This window comes from Oncorhynchus mykiss, chromosome 16 (assembly GCF_057628025.1).
Source record: "Oncorhynchus mykiss isolate SJ-2025 chromosome 16, ASM5762802v1, whole genome shotgun sequence".
Classification (NCBI taxonomy): Eukaryota; Metazoa; Chordata; class Actinopteri; order Salmoniformes; family Salmonidae; genus Oncorhynchus; species Oncorhynchus mykiss.
Window position 1 is genome coordinate 69,877,780 of NC_143037.1, and position 16,837 is coordinate 69,894,616.

A 16,837-nucleotide genomic window follows, 5' to 3' on the forward strand; every position below is an offset into this window, starting at 1 on the left:
TTCTGTATTTGTTTTGTTATAATTAAGGCACTTTAAATTCTATCATACCTCCACATCCGGCTTCTTCACCTGCGGGATCGTCTGAGACCAGCCACCTGGAAAGCTGATGAAACTGGGTTTGCAACATCAAAGAATTTCTGCACAAACAGTCAGAAACCATCTCGGGAAAGCTCATCTACGTGCTTGTCATCCTAACCATGGTCCTGACATGGTCCTGACTGCATTTCGGTGTCATAACCAACTTCAGTGGGCAAATGGCGAAGTGTGCTCTTCACAACTGTACCGGGCAGATGGCAGACAGCATGCATGGCATCGTGTGGTGTCATCCATTGTGAACAGAGTGTCCCATAGTGGAGTTATGGTATGGGCAGGCATAAGCTATGGACAACGAACACAATTGCATTTTATCGGTGGCAATTTGAATGCACAGAGATACCATGACGAGATCCTGTGGCCCGTTGTTGTTCCTTTCATCCGCCGACATCACCTGATGTATCAGCATGATAGTGCACAGTCCCATGTCACAAGGATCTGTACACAATTCCTGTAAGCTGAAAATGTCCCAGTTCTTCTATGGCCTGCATACTCACAAGACATGCCATCCATTCAGCAAGCTTGGGATGCTCTGGTTCGACGTGTACGACAGGGTGTTCCAGTTCCCGCCAATATCCAGCAACTCCGCACAGCCATTGAAGAGGAGGCCACAATCAACAGCCTGATCAACCGTATGTGAAGGAGATGTGTTTTCTGATCCACGCCCTACCTTTTCTCCCAGTCATGTGAAATCCATAGATTAGGGCCTAATGAATTTATTTCAATTGACTGCTTTCCTTATATGAACTGTAGCCAGGGGTGAAAGTAAGGCGATATGGTCAGGTACTGCCGTATGGGTAAAACGTGAGCCTATCACACAACATGCCCCAAAAACTCTTTCCGATTACACCATTATTTAACATTATTGCATGTAATCAGCATGAACATTTTTCGAATTCACAGATAAAGCGGGTGGTATACACTCCAAATTGCGTTGTGGTTTATGGAGAACACTTACATTTTGTCAAGGTGGAGATGAGTGGCTGAGATCAAGGTGCACTTGGATAACATCAATTCAGTGTGTGTAGGCCTAATGACAATCGCAAAATGTCAATACAATACATGTAGGTGTTTTCTAACCGATGTTTCTTTCCATTCATCAAATTGCGGATGCACAGTGCACTGTTGGGGCTCGGATGCTGAAATAATTTTGTGAGTGAACAAATGTGCTTTGTTAAGTGATTGTTTGACAATCAGATGAAAACATTTTGACTGGTTGTTTATGCCACATTAAAAAGCATAGGCGGCTGTCTATAAGGCTAGGGGAAGCTAAGCTTTCCCTGAAGTAAAATAAATTGAATTGCCAAAATTATATAGCCTAATTTGCTTACTCCTGTCCATACAGAAACGAATACAAATCATAAAAAGTAGGCTACTACACCAGAAAGCATGATTTGGCCACAGAGGATTATTAGTTAATAAATAAATAAATAACCTGTGGATTGTTTTAAATCTCATAGCCTACAGTCGGAAGGGGTCGTCATTTGAGCAGCGCGCGCTGCAAATACCAAATAGATGATTGTTAAATTGCGACTGTCAGTGAAAAGCAGAGAGACCCAGCTAGGCATATCGCAATATTTAAAAATACAATCGTGGAGAAACTGTTTGGAAAATAAATAGCTATTGCTGTAAAGAGAAGACAATGAAAAGACTTCAATCTGTCTTTTAGTTAGCATTATTCTTAACTTAATTAAGCGAACAGTAGCCTGTCTTATTGGCACCAGCCGAGAACATGTGCCATATCCCCGGTGAGTTTACATATTCACTGTCTTAATCATTGGGTCAGTGCCACTTTTTAGTTTGCTTTTGAACAATAATTTCCTCCTCCAGGTAAGATGGATGTCATGTTGTATTTGTCTCCCTTTTTCTGAGGCTGATTTATATGGATCAGACAACATTGTTTTTATTCATCTGTTTGTCAGTGTCAGCAGAGTAGGCTACCCTGTCATTTTTGTAGTATAAAAAAAAAAGCGTGCTCGGTATCGGTAAGAAATTACATCTACTTTCACCCCTGACTGTAATTCAGTAAAATCTTTGAAATTGTTACGTTTATATTTTTGTTCAGTGTATTTATTGAGCGCTGATAATTATACCCTTCAGAGGCTCACTTTTGGCAAGTGCCCTCATAGGTGCATGGAATTTAATTCACTCCTCTGGGTCTGAGGTTGAGACCAATCTTATGGTATACACATTGGATGCAGGAAGAGAGCGAGAAAAAGGTTAGCAGCACTGAAGTATTGCGAGGCCATTGAAGATTAACATAGAGGTGAACCGAGTACATTATTCATAAAGAAACAAATGTAAACACAAACAATGGGTAGTTGTACTAATCTCGTAAAAATAGAGAGGCATTGCATACCCAGGTGACATAATGGATGCTGTACTTGTTAGAGAGCTGTTTGGCATAGGAAGAGGGATGCACCCAAACATACGCTACTTCAAAATAGAACCAGGAAGTGCAAGCGATTTTGAGTTTTTCACTGACCTCCAAACAAATCTCGAAATCACGTATAATTCATAGATTTGCTTAAAGCTGAAGTAGACATCTGGCCTGTGAACACATGTGTAGCACACATGTCTATAAGCGTTGTGAGATGGAATACATTGTTAGCAGTGTGCCTGATTTGTTAAGTGTGTGCACTGGATTTAGTGATGATTGACAGAGAGGCTTGTGAAGCAACCCAAGCTTTGCCCACCTTGCAAGGTTCCCCGGAGGTGACTTGCAAACAGACGAGCTAGCTTTGTCGCCAATCACTGTTCGGATTACAAATTGAGTGACAGTTTAAGTTATGGGATATGAGACCGATAATAAATAAATGTAAAGTTGATGTGTTGTGTAGCCACCATTAGTGTATAGATGTTTTTTAGAATATGTAATATACTGTTTTATTGATGTCATAGTCTCTAAATTGCATATGTTTTGTTACACTAATTGCTTTTCTTGTATTTATGTCCCCCTGGAAAATGGAGTATCGAAAGGTGAAGACAAGTTTTATTGAGTTAATTTAGGAAAGATAGACACAATTTGGTTGTTGGGGTTAATTGTAGTGTCATGGTACCAACCTTTCTAATCTGTTTTTAATTAAACGCAATTCACTGAGGCGTCTGGCTCTTGACTCTTGTAATTGGACTGACGTGGGCATACAGTGGTGGTTGAACAGTAGAATGAAGTGTTCCTCCTGAGCGTTGAATTTTTCGCTTAATATATCTTCATGTTGACCTCAGGGCTACTTCTGAACCTGTGTTCTCTGTTCACCCAATAGTGAGTAATTCCGTGAAATCAGCCTCAATCCCAGGTCTGTGGACCGGCGCTGGTCTGTGGAGGAATGCCTGTTGGTCTGCGGCATATCCCTCATGTAAAAGTCCTGCTGATTGCTCTGGTTTGTCTAAATCCACTGAATGTTTAGTTCATAGAACCACAGTTACGTTAGTAATCTCCAATGTCCGCTTAGCGGTTGATAGAGCGGAGTCTGTTTTCATCCTACGAATGTCGCTCTAACTTTAGCTGTCGGCTATTAACAATTCCTGAGAGCTATAACTCCCATGAACACGTGTGTGGCTTCTGTTTCCCTCTGCTAACGCTCACAAGCCGCACAGGACAAGCTAGAAGGGACTGTTAGAAAATTGCATTTTCTACACACACACAATAATTACATGATGATAATTTTCCTGAATTTCCCAATACTTTCTGATGCATTTCAATCACTACAAACCATAATTCCTTCAAATTAAAATTTGGCCTACCTGATTTGACATATCTTTGTATGTTATTTGAATTTGTTTAGATAATGTCAGGGAGGCCAAACTCTAGTTTTATCCCCAAAAATGGTTTACACATTTGTTTCTGATACCCCGAGGTGATCCTAAAATCAAATTGTTTGATGGTCCATGTTATTACTATCTTAAGCAATTCTGTGTTAGGATAGTAGATATCATAGAGAAACGCATAGAAAAATGTGTATTTTGAATTTTAAAAAGCGATTGTCAATTTTGTACCCAAGCGGTCCCACGGAAGAAGGCCATGCCTTGCCGGTCCCTGGCACAAAGTTTGAGAAACTGCTTTATGCTTCCACTTCAAGATGAATGTGTCAACTGGTGTTACTGTGTTTGAATTCAATACCTCTTCTTTTTTTTTAAACCTTTTTTAAATCTATCTATGAATAGGATGTATAAAGTAGTGCCATGCAGACAACACAGTCTGTTTTGTCACAGTGTATTTTGTGCTTCTCGTCTATTCTCACTGCCTCCCTTTTGAAAAGAGATTTAACATCAAAACAACATTGCACAAAAAAGCTGTCCTTCTGTCGTCTCAGCAACACATTTATCGGGCCAGTTAGGGCTGTAGTTGCCAACTGTAAATGAGCAATTACGTTTTGAACAGCCTCCCAGCACAAACAGCTGACCCTCCCCTCCAGCCCACAACCCATACAAAATAAAAGCTGAACATTGCAGCTTATCAACAAGATGGGAGAAACCACAAGGAATATAGAGTAAGACATGTTGATATCCCAACACATGTTGATACTTAAACTAAATCAATACCTATCATCTCTGTGATGTTAAGATTGACCATCATATGCAGTACATGGTACAAAATGCAGCTTTCCACTGTTAAATAAATATATGCAGTATACTGTATATACACAGAACAAGTCAATGTTTAGAACACCTACTCATTCAAGGGTTTTTCTTTATTTGTACTATTTTCTACATTGTAGAATAATAGTGAAGACATCAAAACTATGAAATAACACATGGAATCATGTAGTAACCAAAAAAGTGTTAAACAAATCAAAATATATTTGAGATTCTTCAAATAGTCACGCTTTGCCTTGATGACAGCTTTGCACACTCATGTCATTCTCTCAACCAGCTTCATGAGGTAGTCACCTCGAATTAATTTCAATTAACATGTGTGCCTTAAGTAAAAAATGTTATGCGTTTGAGCCAAGGTAGGGGTGGTATACAGAAGACAGCCCTATTTGGTAAAATTCCAAGTCCATATTATGGCAAGAACAGCTCAAATAAGCAAAGAGAAAAGACAGTCCATCATTACTTTAAGACATGAAGTTCAGTCAATACAGAAAATATCAAGAACTTTGAAATTCGCAAAAACCATCAAGCGCTATGATGAAACTGTCTCTCATGAGGACCGCCACAGGAAAGGAAGACCCAGAGTTACCTCTGCTGCAGAGGATAGGTTCATTAGAGTTACCAGCCTCAGAAATTGCAGCCCAAATAAATGCTTCACTGAGTTCAAGTAACAGACAAATCTCAACATCAACTGTTCAGAGGAGACTGTGTGAATCAGGCCTTCCTGGTTGAATTGACTCCAGAAAAGCACTACTAATGGACACCAATAATAAGAAGAGAATTGCTTGGGCCAAGGAACATGAGCAATGGACATCAGACCGGTGGAAATTTGGTCTGGATCCAAATTGGAGATTTTTGGTTCCAACCACCGTGTCTATGTCAGATGCAGAGTAGGTTGAAACGATGATCTCCACATGTGTATTTCCCACCGTAAAGCATGGAAGAGGAGGTGTTATGGTGTGGGGGTGCTTTGCTAGTGACACTGTCTGTGATTTATTTAGAATTCAAGCTACACTTAACCAGCACGGCTACCACAGCATTCTGCAGCGATACGCCATCCCATCTGGTTTGGGCTTAGTGGGACAATGACCCAACACACCTTGTTGTGGAATATCTAATCAAAGGGAAGAGAGACTGCAGATTCTTTCAAACAACACTTTTATTATAAGATTTGCCCAAATGAAGCAAATCAACCATCACCAAGAATGGTTCAGAGTTGAAAGCTTAACAAACATAGCCGGGTCTCTGCTTTTATAGAGGAAATAGAACCCCTTTTTGTTTACGTGGCAGTCAGCAGATAGTGTGTTAAAGGTCATTAGTTGTCTGTGCAGACTTAAGGTAGCACAAGGTTGATGACCCGAGGGCTCAACCGTCTAACTGCATTCACAACAGCAAAACACTATAATGTGCTATTTTCTGTAAGTTTCCATACATGTGACTTTCTGTAGATAGTAAACCCACGGGATGTCGCACCCAAGCGGAACTTAGTCATAAGAATCTTAATCATACAGCTAAGTCCCACAAACACAAGTTTGTATCAGGTTAGCAAAAACACTAGCATATAACAAGAGACAATTCTTTAAACAGTAAAACACGGGATTGCGTGATTACTATGTCATTTTCCATGACAACCTCCAGGCTGTGTAAGGGCTATTTTACCAAGAAGGAGAGGGATGGAGTGCTGCATCAGATGACCTGGCCTCCACAATCCCCAAACCTAAACCAAATTGAGATGGTTTGAGATGAGTCGGACCATAGAGTGAAGGAAAAGCAGCCAACAACAGTTACTGTTCAGCATATGTGGGGAATCCTTCAAGGCTGTTGGAAAAGCATTCCTCATGAAGCTGGTTGAGAGAATGCCTAGAGTGTGCAAAGCTGTCGTCAAGGCAAATGGTAGCTATTTGAAGAATCTCAAAAATAAAATATATTTTGATTTGTTTAACACTTTTTTTGGTTACTAAATTATTCCATATGTGTTATTTCATTGTGTTGATGTCTTCGCTATTATGTAGATAATAGTAAAAATAAAAAAAAACTTGAATGAGTAGGTGTTCTAAAACGTTTGACTGGTAGTGTATATACTGAACAAAAATATAAATGCAACAATTTCATTGATTTTAATGAGTTACAGTTCATATGATAATCAGTCAATTGAAATACATTCATTAGGCCCTAATCTATGGATTTCACATGACTGGGAATACAGATATGCATGTGTTGGTCACAGATACCTTAAAAAAAAATGGGCCACACGATAGGCCTCAGGATCTCCTCACCTGTTTTTGTGCATTCAAATCAAATGAAATTGTATTGGTCACATACACATATTTAGCAGATGTTATTGCAGGTGTAGTGAAATGCTTGTGTTACTACTGCACTGTTGGAGCTAGTATCTAACAATTCACACATCTAAAAGAATGGAATTAAGAAATATATATATACAGTGCCTTGCGAAAGTATTCGGCCCCCTTGAACTTTGCGACCTTTTGCCACATTTCAGGCTTCAAACATAAAGATATAAAACTGTATTTTTTTGTGAAGAATCAACAACAAGTGGGACACAATCATGAAGTGGAACGACATTTATTGGATATTTAAAACTTTTTTAACAAATCAAAAACTGAAAAATTGGGCGTGCAAAATTATTCAGCCCCCTTAAGTTAATACTTTGTAGCGCCACCTTTTGCTGCGATTACAGCTGTAAGTCGCTTGGGGTCGCTAGGGGTATGTCTCTATCAGTTTTGCACATCGAGAGACTGACATTTTTTCCCATTCCTCCTTGCAAAACAGCTCGAGCTCAGTGAGGTTGGATGGAGAGCATTTGTGAACAACAGTTTTCAGTTCTTTCCACAGATTCTCGATTGGATTCAGGTCTGGACTTTGACTTGGCCATTCTAACACCTGGATATGTTTATTTTTGAACCATTCCATTGTAGATTTTGCTTTATGTTTTGGATCATTGTCTTGTTGGAAGACAAATCTCCGTCCCAGTCTCAGGTCTTTTGCAGACTCCATCAGGTTTTCTTCCAGAATGGTCCTGTATTTGGCTCCATCCATCTTCCCATCAATTTTAACCATCTTCCCTGTCCCTGCTGAAGAAAAGCAGGCCCAAACCATGATGCTGCCACCACCATGTTTGACAGTGGGGATGGTGTGTTCAGGTTGATGAGCTGTGATGCTTTTACGCCAAACATAACGTTTTGCATTGTTGCCAAAAAGTTCAATTTTGGTTTCATCTGACCAGAGCACCTTCTTCCACATGTTTGGTGTGTCTCCCAGGTGGCTTGTGGCAAACTTTAAACAATACTTTTTATGGATATCTTTAAGAAATTGCTTTCTTCTTGCCACTCTTCCATAAAGGCCAGATTTGTGCAATTGTTGTCCTATGGACAGTCTCCCACCTCAGCTGTAGATCTCTGCAGTTCATCCAGAGTGATCATGGGCCTCTTGGCTGCATCTCTGATCAGTCTTCTCCTTGTATGAGCTGAAAGTTTAGAGGGACGGCCAGGTCTTGGTAGATTTGCAGTGGTCTGATACTCCTTCCATTTCAATATTATCGCTTGAACAGTGCTCCTTGGGATGTTTAAAGCTTGGGAAATCTTTTTGTATCCAAATCCGGCTTTAAACGTCTTCACAACAGTATCTCGGACCTGCCTGGTGTGTTCCTTGTTCTTCATGATGCTCTCTGCGCTTTTAACGGACCTCTGAGACTATCACAGTGCAGGTGCATTTATACGGAGACTTGATTACACACAGGTGGATTGTATTTATCATCATTAGTCATTTAGGTCAACATTGGATCATTCAGAGATCCTCACTGAACTTCTGGAGAGAGTTTGCTGCACTGAAAGTAAAGGGGCTGAATAATTTTGCACGCCCAATTTTTCAGTTTTTGATTTGTTAAAAAAGTTTGAAATATCCAATAAATGTCGTTCCACTTCATGATTGTGTCCCACTTGTTGTTGATTCTTCACAAAAAAATACAGTTTTATATCTTTATGTTTGAAGCCTGAAATGTGGCAAAAGGTCGCAAAGTTCAAGGGGGCCGAATACTTTCGCAAGGCACTGTATTAGATTGAGAAAATTCGGAGTGACATTGACTAAAATACAGTGAAAAGAATACAGTATATACATATGAGATGAGTAATGCAGTATGTAATCATTATTTAAACATTATTAAAGTGACCATTGTTTCCAAGTCTATGTACATAGGGCAGCATCCTCTAAGGTGCATGGTTGCGTAACTGTGTGGAAGCCGGCTAGTGATGGCTATTTTAGTCTGATGGCCTTGAGATAGAAGCTGTTTCTCAGTCTCTTGGTCCCATCTTTGATGCACCTGTACTGACCTCGCATTCTGGATTATAGCGGGGTGAACAGGCAATGGCCGGTTGTTGTCCTTGATGATCTGTTTGGCCTTCCTGTGACATCGGGTGCTGTAGGTGTCTTGGAGGGCAGGTAGTTTGCCCCGGGTGATGTGTTTGGCAGACCTCACTACCCTCTGGAGAGCCCTGCAGTTGCAGGTGGGGCAGTTGCCGTACCAGGCTGTGATACAGCCAGTTTGTGAGGGTTTTAGGAGCCAAGTCAAATTTCTTCACCCTCCTGAGGTTGAAGATGCGCTGTTACACCTTCTTCACCACACTGTCTGTGTGGGTGGACCATTTCAGATCGTCAGTGATGTGTACGCAGAGGAACTTGAAGCTTTCCACATTCTCCACTACTGTACCGTCGATGTGGATAGGGGCGTGCACCCTCTGCTGTTTCCTGAAGTCCATGATCAGCTCATTTTGTTGACGTTGAATGAGATGTTATTTTCCTGTCACCACTCTCCCAGGGCGCTCTCCTCCTCCCTGTAGGCTGTCTCGTCATGGTTGGTAATCAGGCCTACTACTGTTGTCTGCAAACTTGATGATTGAGTTGGAGGCGTGCATGGCCACGCAGTGAACAGTGCGTACAGGAGGGTGCTGAGCACGCACCCTTGTGGGGGCCCCGTGTTGAGGATCAGTGGAGGTGATAAAATGCAATTGTCCCCTATACCCTTCTCCATTCGAGCCTTGTGAATTAGAATCTGGGTGTGGAAGGCGGCCCCGTTCACTCAGTGCTTGAGGAAGCAGGAGGTCATCTGACCGTCTCGTAGCATGGAGTTATTTACCCTGGTCTGCTGGGTGCTGAGCTGAGCCTCCAGGCTGTTGGTGTCCTGCAGCAGGAGCACTTTGATCCCTAGATGCATCTGCATGCTCTTCAGATAGTCGTCCATCAGGTCGCTCTTTGGAGGGGGCTAGAGATGTGATAGCATGGCTCTCTTACACTTACATGGCTGATTTGCTAGCTATGTACAGACAGGTGGATCCTCTTGGTATCAGTGTTGTGAGAAACTGATCTTTGCTACTCACATTACAAACAAATGGCTAAACTTGGCTATTTAAGCATCCTTAGCAGTGTTGTTGTGTATGCCCCTGTCAGCCCCCATACCCAGTGGCCAGTTTACTTAGTACCGGGTCAGACACCCCTTTGCACCCAGAACAGCCTGAATTCTCGGGGCATGGATTCTACAAGGTATGGTGTTCCAACGTTGCTCAATTGGTGTCAAGAGACCTAATGTGTGCCCGGAAATCACTCGTTTTGCCCATTCTAACATTCAATCAAACAGTAACTGACTGCCTCGATGCCTGTCTGCCTGCTTTATATAGCCAAGTGACTCACTGTCTGTAGGCGCGAACCATTTTTGTGAATGGGGTACCTAATAAACTGGCCATTGAGTTTATTTTAGAGGTCAAAAACACACTAGTAAATTACTGCCATGTTCTCATGTGTCCCATTGCATTATGTCCAGTGTTTCCACACAGTGCGTACGACTCGTAATTTACAGATGTAACCTTAATGGTGCATGCCAACCAACAAACCAGGGGACACTCCTGGCAGACTGGGAGGCACAGCTTACCTACTCCTTAGTGACGCATAATCAGCTTTCTTTGTGAAGCTCATTGCTCTCTAATATACTTATCCAGTTACACACACACACACTTCTCCATTACCAGCAGCTTTTGATTGATGTAGAGTTGCTGTCCCAGGTGTCTGAAGTATCAGGTCTCTTAGTTCTTTCCTATCGGGTCATTCAGGTCAGGTCACAACAACCTGAGCTTGTTGGGAGGTTGGTTTGTCACGCAGGTTGTATCAGTGATGTGCCTTAATGACAGTTTATACCTTTTATTGCTATACTTTCATACTGTATATACCCTCTGTAAACATTACTTTATTTAGTCCAAGGTATCTGTCTATACAGTTGAAGTCTGAATTTTACATACACTTAGGTTGGAGTCATGAAAACTTGTTTTTCAACCATTCCACAAATGTCTTGTTAACAAACTATAGTTTTTTCAAGTCTGTTAGGACATCTACTTTGCGCATGACGCAAGTAATTTTTCCAACTATTGTTTATAGGCAGATTATTTCACTTATAATTCACTATATCACAATTCCAGTGGGTCAGAAGTTTACATACACTAAGTTGACTGTGCCATTCCAGAAAATGACGTTATGTCTTTAGAAGCCTCTGATAGGCTAATTGACATCATCTGAGTCAATTGGAGGTGTAGCTGTGGATGTATTTGTGCCTCTTTGCTTGACATCATGGGAAAACAAAATAAATCAGCCAAGACCTCAGAAAAATTTGTGGACATCCACAAGTCTGGTTCATCCTTGGGAGCAATTTCCAAACCCCTGAAGGTACCACGTTCACCTGTACAAACAATAGTACGCAAGTATAAACACCATGGGACCACACAGCCGTCATACCACTCAGGAAGGAGACATGTTCTGTCTCTTAGAGATGAACGTACTTTGGTCTGAAAAGTGCAAATCAATCCCAGAACAACAGCAAAGGACCTTGTGAAGATGTTGGAGGAAACCGGAACAAAAGTATCTATATCCACAGTAAAACGAGTTCTATATCAACATAACCTGAAAGGCTGCTCAGCAAGGAAGAAGCCACTCCTCCAAAACCGCCATAAAAAAGCCAGACTATGGTTTATAACTTCACATGGGGACAAAGATCTGACTTTTTGGAGAAATGTCCTCTGGTCTGATGTAACAAAAATAGAACTGTTTGGCCATAATGACCATCGTTATATTTGGAGGAAAAAGGGGGAGGCTTGCAAGCCAAAGAACACCATCCCAACTGTGAAGCACAAGGGTGGCAGCATTATGTTGTAGGGGTGCTTTGCTGCAGGAGGGATTAGTGCACTTCACAAAATAGATGCATTCATGAGGGAGGAAAATTATATGGATATATTTGAACAACATCTCAAGACATCAGTCAGGAAGTTAAAGCTTGGCAGCAAATGGATAATGACCCCAAGCATACTTCCAAAGTTGTGGCAAAATGGCTTAAGGACAACAAAGTCAAGGTATTAGTGGCCATCACAAAGCCTTGACCTCAAGCCTATAGAAGATTTGTGGGCAAGGTGTATGTAAACTTCCGACTTCAACTGTAGCTACACACAATAATACCAAAGTCAATATCCGCATGTGAAGTAACTAGCTAGCTGTAAAATTGCTAAAACAAACTGCTCTGTCAATTTAGGAGTATATCTCACTGAATTCAACTTGTAGTTCGTCTCTGCCAGTGTTGCCAACTCCTCAGTAAGGAAAGTAGCTATTGGCTGTCCTAAAAGTCGCTAAATAACGGCATCACCTAATTTCCATAATTTGCATCATGTGCATGTAATTGTGATGGACGCTGTTGAAGAGAGGAATAACGTCGTGGGAGAGACACAAAGCGAGTAAAAAAACACCCTAAATATGTTTAGAACTACAAATTAACTTTCTTCTGTCGATTCTTGTTTTTTTTTTAATGTCACAATTCCAACCCTCCTCCTTTATCCGGGCTTGGGACCGGCAACAGTGACCCAAAAGAGACACTCTGGTGGAGTGACTTCGTTTTTTATTTTATTTTTTTGTTTAATTTTCTTAATTTGGTTTGGTTTTTAATCTTATGGTCCACTTAGGAGCCTACAACAAGATTTGTTTTGTATACAATCTACATTAACAATCTAAATGGACCAAAAAGAGACAATAGAAAAAACTGTCAATGGCAGAGAGTTCAGCTGACTCTGCTTCCACTCGCTCTGGGAGATGATTATTTGAAGATAGGCTAGCCAGCCGTATCGATGGTTCTCACTGGGGTGATGAGAGTAGTAAAATATGATGGTTTGAAAAGTGGTGGATGGTCCCACTTAAATGAGCTTTTCTAGATACTTTACTTAGGACAGCTAATCAGCCGTACCAGTGATTGTCCAGGAGGTGAGCTTCTCGCCTCTACCTCATGTTGATATTCAGAGTTCGAACCACTTTGGACGTGAGCTGCAGCTACACGCCTCTCTGGTCGGATATGTTAATTCTTAACCCATCCTTTTATACAGTTCATTCAAAAGGGGTGGTTCGTGAGGCTGACACACTCTCTGACCTTACTCAAGGGGCGGCGACTACTCACTTGTACGAAGTTATAGAAACAATTTCCTCTTATAGTTTCTAATATCACATCCCTCTCTTAAAAACACTTTGATAATTTTTCATATTTCATACTCAATGTAGAGGATGGAGACTTTTTACATTTTTAATGACATCACAAAAAAACAAGCAAAATTACATTATTATTCTTTAGATGGCCCACATTCTATGTTAGAATTATTGTTCCAGTATTCACTTTAGAACGTGTTAGAATTTCCCGGGAAAACGTCTGTGAAACAAAGGCACATTCCTGTGTGAATTTGGAGAGGGAGATAGCTGAAAGTTCTAATCCTTGTTTTACAACTGTCAACCCCCCACCAGCTCCTTTCTCCCCCCTCTATAGGGTGAGAGGTGGTCTGGTTGAAGTTATTTATTGGCAAGCTGATCTGACTTATTTGAATCCTTACAGGACAGTCCTGACAATGTGCGGGGGTACAGGTTAGTCAAGTTAAATTGTACATGTAGGTAGGGGTAAAGTGACTATCCATAGATAATAAACAGAGAGTAGCAGGGGTGTTAAAACAAAAGGGGGGGTCAATATAATAGTCCGGTGGCCATTTTATTAATTGTTCAGCAGTCTTATGGCTTGGGAGTAGAAGCTGTTAAGGAGCCTTTTGGACCTAGACTTGGCGCTCCGCTACCGCTTGCTGTGCGGTAACAGTCTATGACTTGGGTGACTGAAGTCTTTGACCAATTTTTGGGCCTTCTTCTGACACCGGCTGATATAGAGGCGCTGGATGACAGGAAGCTTGGCCCCAGTGATGTACTGGGCCGTACGCACTACCGTCTGTTGCGCCTTAGTTGGATGCCAAGCAGTTTGCATACCAGGCGGTGATGTAACCGGTCAGGATACACTCGATGGTGCAGCTGTAGAACTTTTTAAAGATCTGGGGACCCATGCCAAGTATGTTCAGTCTCCTGAGGGGAAAAAGGCATTGTTGTGCCCTCTTCACGACTGTCTTGGTGTGTTTGGACCATGATAGTTTGTTGGTGATGTGGACACCAAGGAACTTGAAATTCTCGACCCGCTCCACTACAGCTCCATCGATGTGAAAGGGGGCGTGTTTGGCCCTCCTTGTCCTGTAGTCCATGATCAGCTCCTTTGTCTTGCTCACGTTGAAGGAAAGGTTGTTGTCCTGGCACCACACTGCCAGTCTCTGACCACCTCCCTATAGGCTGTCTCGTCGTTGTCGGTGATCAGGCCTACCACTGTTGTGTCGTCAACAAACTTAATGATGGTATTGGAGTCTTGCTTGGCCACTCAGTCTTGGGAGTACAGGAGGGGACTATTGTCTTTGATATCAGATATTACATCATATAATCCACTACTTTTTGTTTGCTTTTTGTTTGACCACATAGGCTATCACTAGCAATCTATGATGACATTTGCAGTAGGCCCTTCTATACCATCTTAAATGGGCTCCTGTCTCAGTTCTTTCATTTTCTTTCATTTTCCTCAGCCATCATCCCTGCATCATCCCAGCTCTCACAAGCTTCCTTCAATACCAGCCAGGGAGGGGAAACCTGTGATGCAACCAATTTCCTACGTCAGTGCCCTCTTACTACCAGCAGACGTTGCTATCTCCTGCCCTTCAATGTGAGATGTTTTGAAGAGCACTGTAACATGTTGCTAAGGCTGTATTGATTCTCCTTCTAAGTGTCTGTGTAATGAAATCTGCCTTTGTTTTTTCTTTTCTCTTTGGCCCCCAGAGTGGGTGTGCAGTGTGTCATTGCGGCAGTGCACGCACACGGCCATCCGGCGTGGGAGGCTGTCAGAGAGTGTGTGTGGGAATCTCCTAATTCAGAATGAAGGGTTTAAATCCAGTCTTTCTTGAAGAAACCATTTATCGGGGGGAGGGGGAAAGAGGAGTCAAATGATTGTTTGCCATATATCTCTCTTTGTGCTGTTTGATCCATTCCAGTAGTTGTCTGGAGATCATGAAAACAGCCTCCCTGGAGTTTTATTATACACTCAATCCCCTTTTCACATCCCAAAAGAGATGAGAAAGATGTCCCCCCTACTATCTGAGCCCATGGAATACGTCTTAGAATAGCTCTTGTCTTAAAGCTCAGGGTTAATAACTATATACTGTAGGACATGTCTTTATTCATGTTGTACAAACTCAAATTATATATTTTTGAATGAGTGTAAAGAATTTGTCATACATTTTGCTTAGCTACTGTCTGACCGAACAGCCCATGTCTGTCCCAACAATTGATGTGATTCATTTGTGCCTAAGGTCAAGAAAAATACTAGACTAACCTCAATGATTTTTTTTACATCAAATGTTATTTTAGCTGGCTTAGATGTTTCCCCATGTGTTCTTGCCCCCTTAGGAATAAATAGCCCTTATTGTCAAATGAGAAGTTGGATTTTTATGGATTTTAAAGATGAACTGTTTTTGCAGGAACCACTGGTAATGACCATTGCTTTATAGTTCTCTCGGGACAGTTAATTAATCTGCATAGTCCATTTCTCTGGGCCAACGTGCGCTGTCTGTCTGTCCACTGATGGCTTTTCCAACCTGTCCACTTCATTACTCTGCCATGCTTGTAAACTGGGCCTTATGATGCACTAGAGATGTGATTATATTGGTAGGAACAGTCCATTCAATTTACCATCAGGAGTCTATCTATAATGCAGTAGTAGTAGCACCATCACCAGCTGTAGTAGTAGTAGTAGTAGTAGTAGTAGTAGCACCAGTAGTAGTAGCTGTAGTAGCACCAGCACCAGCACCAGCTGTAGTAGTAGTAGTAGTAGTAGCAGCACCAGTAGTAGTAGTACCAGTAGTAGTAGCTGTAGTAGCACCAGCACCAGCACCAGCTGTAGTAGTAGTAGTAGTAGTAGTAGCAGCACCAGTAGTAGTAGTAGTAGCACCAGTAGTAGTGGTAGTAGTAGCACTAATACTAGTAGTAGTAGTAGCACCAGCGGTAGTAGTAGGAGTAGTACTAGTAGTAAGTAGTAGCACCAGGGGTAGTAGTAGCACCAGTAGTTGTAGTAAATACTACTACTCAAAAAAGACTAATTCAAGGCAGAAAAGAGCTGGAGCACTCAACAAAAAAGGCAGATTAATTTAATTTGCTCACTTTAATCCATTGTCCTGGATCAGTACAAGTGACTGACGTTTGGACGTCGAACAGAACACAATTGGCCCAGCGTTGTCCGAGTTTGGCCTGTGTAGGACATCATTGTAAATACGAATTTGTTCTTAACTGACTTGCCTAGATAAATAAAACATATTTTACGTTGAAACCAACAGATCATGATAACATGTGACTCCTACATGGCTCTTTGTGGTCTTGGGCCTCCAGAATCACCCTGACTGTCTTTGTGGACTTGGCCCTCCAGTATCACCCTGACTCCTGCCTGGCTGTCTTTGTGGACTTGGCCCTCCAGTATCACCCTGACTCCTGCCTGGCTGTCTTTGTGGACTTGGCCCTCCAGTATCACCCTGACTCCTGCCTGGCTGTCTTTGTGGACTTGGCCCTCCAGTATCACCCTGACTCCTGCCTGCCTGTCTTTGTGGACTTGGCCCTCCAGTATCACCCTGACTTCTGCCTGCCTGTCTTTGTGGACTTGGCCCTCCAGTATCACCCTGACTCCTGCCTGCCTGTCTTTGTGGACTTGGGCCTCCAGTATCACCAG

At 41.9% G+C, this 16,837-nt stretch overlaps 1 long non-coding RNA gene across 1 annotated transcript; it reads left to right on the forward strand.

The window, feature by feature from the left end:
- The first annotated feature begins 1,590 nt into the window (after positions 1-1,590).
- Positions 1,591-15,552, forward strand: LOC118939477 (uncharacterized). The gene is made up of 3 exons (XR_005036395.2): positions 1,591-1,841; positions 14,652-14,788; positions 14,902-15,552. It is a non-coding gene; the product is annotated as an uncharacterized LOC118939477 (long non-coding RNA).
- Positions 15,553-16,837: the final 1,285 nt, after the last annotated feature.